This window comes from Piliocolobus tephrosceles, chromosome 13, assembly GCF_002776525.5.
Source record: "Piliocolobus tephrosceles isolate RC106 chromosome 13, ASM277652v3, whole genome shotgun sequence".
NCBI lineage: Eukaryota > Metazoa > Chordata > Mammalia > Primates > Cercopithecidae > Piliocolobus > Piliocolobus tephrosceles.
The window spans coordinates 115085470-115089843 of NC_045446.1; positions in this window are offsets into that span (position 1 = coordinate 115085470).

Here is a 4374-nt window from a genome sequence, read left to right on the forward strand (position 1 = left end):
CATATTGTCTGTCTCAGTCTGACCGCATTTTAAAATGTGTTATAGTTGTTTCACACAAAATTATTTAATTTTTTGTAATGAAATATATCAATAATTGACTCTCTACTGGTTCTAGAATATTAGCACTGCTCTAGAAAACATGTTTAATTTTATTTTTAGTTATTGTGATTTTTATCTTTAAAAAGATACTCAGCTTTAGTCCGTCTGTAATTTGTTCTGGTGTGAGGTATATCACTGAGAAACCTCTATTTCCTATTCTTATATCTCCCTTATCATATTAAATTTCTACATACCTCAAAACACATAAAACAAGATTCTGGGTATCTACTTCATTCCAGTTTATTCTTGGGCCAACACCACAGTTTTGTGTATTATTGTTATACAATGTGTTTTAGTTTAAGGACTTGCTCCCCCTCCTGGCTGTTTTCATTATCTCTCATATTTGAAAAAATGTCATTACCAGTTTATTCCTCAAGATCAGTTTTAGATCCATTTAACCAATTTCCAAAAGTTCCTCTGATATTTTATTTGATGGCATCCATTTGGCAGGAGTAATGTATTCAGTGCATACATTACTTTGTGGAGAATAGATTTCTTTACAGTTTTGAATCACATGCTAGATCTTCCTTGTCTCAAAAAGGTGAAGAGATATGCTAGGAGCAAAGCCCCTTAGACACCTGAGCAAGAGGCTGTGCTAGCCGAGGGGAGAGGCAGGGAGGGTGGGCACTGAGGTGGTCTCCAGGGGCTTGCCTGACGGAGGAGGACCTGGCAGCAACCTCCGGCATTTCATTTCTGTGCATCCCCATATGCCAACTTGTCTGCCAAGGGTCCGAATTCTGCCAGCCAAGAGCAAGTGCACGTGACAGGAGGAAACTTGGGCTCGAGTCCTGCCTGCCCATGAACCTGCTCTGTGGCCATGGACAAAGCCACATCACCTGCCCTGGCCCCACCTCCCCAGGATTCTTCCAGCTCTTCAGTTCTATTCCTCCCTGACACCACAGTGCTATCATGCTTCAGCCTCTGACAGGCCTAAATGGCTTGAAGGTAGAGACCATTTGTAATGGACCTGGCTCTCTGTCAGGCCCAGCACCCAACCCAGTTCCTAGCACTCCCCAGATGTTCCACAACTATGGGAAGAGGGAGGCAAGGAGGAAATTGTGTAACCCCAATTTGTGGTAGAGTTTTGTCTTAGCTAATGTGCTTTACAGCAGGGGTTCCCAGCCCCCAGATCACTGACCGGTACCAGGCTGCCCAGCAGTAGGTTTGTGGCAGGTGAGCGAGCGAAGCTTCGTCTGTATTTACAGCCGCTCCCCATGACTCACGTTACCACCAGAGCTCTGCCTCCTGTCAGATCAGCAGCGCCATTCGATTCCTATGGGAGCACAAACCCTATCGTGAACTGCACATGCGAGGGATCTGGGTTGCGTGCTCCTTATGAGAATCTAATGCTGATGATCTGTTGCTGTCTCCCATCACCTCAAGATAGGACCATCTAGTTGCAAAAAACCAAGCTCAGGGCTCCCACTGAGTCTACGTTATGATGAGTTGTATAATTATTTCATTCTATATTACAATGTAATAATAGAAATTAAAGTGCACAATAAATGTAATGCACCTGAATCATCCCAAAGCCATTCCCCCCACACCCCTGTCTGTGGAAAAATTGTCTCCCACAAAACCAGTCCCTGGTGCCAGAAAGGTTGGGGATCTCTGTTTTAGAGCACTCTATCTCAAACTTTAACATAAATATGATCCACTGGGGATCTCGTTCACCTGCAGATTTCTGGCTTAGTAGGTCTGGGATGGTGCTGCCACCAGTTTCCAGACCACACTTTGAGTAGCAAAGTTTTAGATCATGGATCTAGGTGAGGATTCTTGGCTGAAAAAAAGGAGAGTGGGGTTAGGGGGTGCTAGAATCCTGGTCACAGTTATGCTTTAAAGCTATGTGTACAGGCCAGGTGCGGTGGCTCATGCCTGTAACCCCAGCACTTTGGGAGGCCGAGTCAGGTGGATCACCAGAGGTCAGGAGTTCAAGACCACCCTGGCCAACATGATGAAACCCCTTGTCTGCTAAAAATACAAAAATGAGCTGGGCGTGGTGGCACATGCCTGTAGTCCCATCTACTAGGGAGGCTGAGGCATGAGAATTGCTTGATCCAGGGAGACAGAGGTTGCAGTGAGCCAAGATCAGGCCACTGCACTCCAACTTCGGCAACAGAGTGAGACTTGGTCTCAGAAAATAAAAAAATAAAAATAAAAGGTATGTGTATAGGCAAGAAACTTAGAAACACAAAGCCATTTGACAAATTATAGGGCTGATAAGAGGGTGGGTGACTTACTTTCACATGTTTGTTGCTATAAAGTGTTTGCAAAGAATAAAAACTGCAAAGAAAATCAGCAAAAGAGAAAAAAGGAGTTCATTTCAAGCCACACGGAGGCCATGTGGGGCACACCAGTCATTGCCTCTTCCTTGAACTGCTCTGTACTGCTAGAACAAGGTTTCCTTCTGGCTGGGAGGTTTTCAAAATGTTTTCAAACAGCTTGCTTGAGTTTGCTCCAGTTGAGAAGCATCTGAGGCTATGATCACAGCCGAGGGTGATATGTAACAAGCTGTCCCACCTCTGATGCAAATGCATCCTGCAGAGATATAAGAAAAGCCTTCATTCCCCAGCCAGGGCTAACACACAGGCAGACCAGGTGACCAGTGACACCCTCGGCACCCACTAAGAGCGGTAAGAAAAATCAATTTAAAAGTTTGCCTTTCTTACTAAAAGAATTTTTATGAGGCCAAAGCGTTGACAAGTTTGTCATTCCCAGAATCTGCTAACACCCTCCCCCTAGCCCCTTAGATTTTTTAGTACTTTTCCTCTCCTCATTTTTAGAGGGGAGGAAAAACCATCTTGAACAAGCAGAAAGTTTTATCCAAGGTGTTTGGCAGTGACTCTGAGCTCTAGGAAAGATTTATGTCTTCGTCCTCTGGCACTGCCTAGCGTTAGCTCACTTAAAACAACTGAATATATGAGTTCCCTTTATCCTGTCAAAGTAGAACCTAGGGCGGCATGGTACCCAGCTGGGGTCCACGGGGACCCTGAGGCAATGTTCATGTCTCAGTCACTTATGCTGAGCTCAGCCATTTTTATGTCTGTCTGAGATCATTAAAGTGAGGAGGGCAGGGAGCAGAAAGCCCTGTGGAATGAATGGTGTGATGGAAACACCACTAGAGTTTACAGGGCTCCGCCAAAATCATGGATTTAGGGGTTCACTTAAAACGCTGCCTGTCTCCCATCGTCACCCCTCCCATTAGTAGTCCTTTGGACCGGAGCAAGACCAGTTGCTTGGAGTTTGAGCTTTCTGGAGGGCGCCTCCAGAGAAGTTTCTCCATGCTGATGATCCCAAGAATATTTTAATTTTCCTTGTTAAGTCATTTGTTTTCTTTGCTGCTCCCCCACTACCATTCAGACTAGGCCCTGTGACGGGGCCTACTGCCCCTGAAAAAGGAACGTGGATTCAGTCCTGGATGGAGTCTCTAGGCCAGACCCAGGTCCACCCACCTCACATGGGCACGGGCTCAGGATTCGCCAAGCAGCTTTGATATTAACCTAAGGCAGCAAGATTAGAAAAGGCACTGCTGCCCCACAGGACTGCACTGTGCAGCCTGAGCCCGGGGAGGTAGACAAGCTGGGGGCCCAGGGTCTGGGCCTGCCCATCCGGGGGACGGTTGCGGGACCCTCTGCTCCCCAGCCCAAGCCTGCTTCCCCTTCCGGAATCCTCAGGCTTCAGCCAGAGGGAGGGGTGGTTTCTGTTTTAAGGGTGGGGACCTGGGATTCCCATAGCCCCTCACAATTTCTTGGCATTTAAAGGTGACAGAGCCTGTTGCCTAGAATGAGAATAGTCCAAGGGAAGGGACTGTGCCTTCCTCCTGGGGAAGGATGGAAAGGAGGGAAGGAGCTAGTTAGTTGTTAGTTAGTTGATCCTCACACATCCTGAAAAACACTCGTGGAAATGTAGTAATGCCCTTTTATAAACAAGAAAGCTGCGAGGCTGGATCTGCCATCACACAGTGGAAGTAGAATTTGACTGGGGCCTGTCTGAATCCCATTCTTGGCCCTTTCCTGCGTCTGTACTGCCCAAACCTCAATCATTCCCGTAGCACCATCACCACCTTCACCAATCTTCATGCTACATACAGCTACATGTATATGTAAATATATTCTTAAATATACTCATTGTTTAAAAATATAGGGCCGGGTGCGGTGGCTCAAGCCTGTAATCCCAGCACTTTGGGAGGCCGAGACGGGCGGATCACAAGGTCAGGAGATCGAGACCATCCTGGCTAACCTGGTGAAACCCCGTCTCTACTAAAAAAAAAAAAAA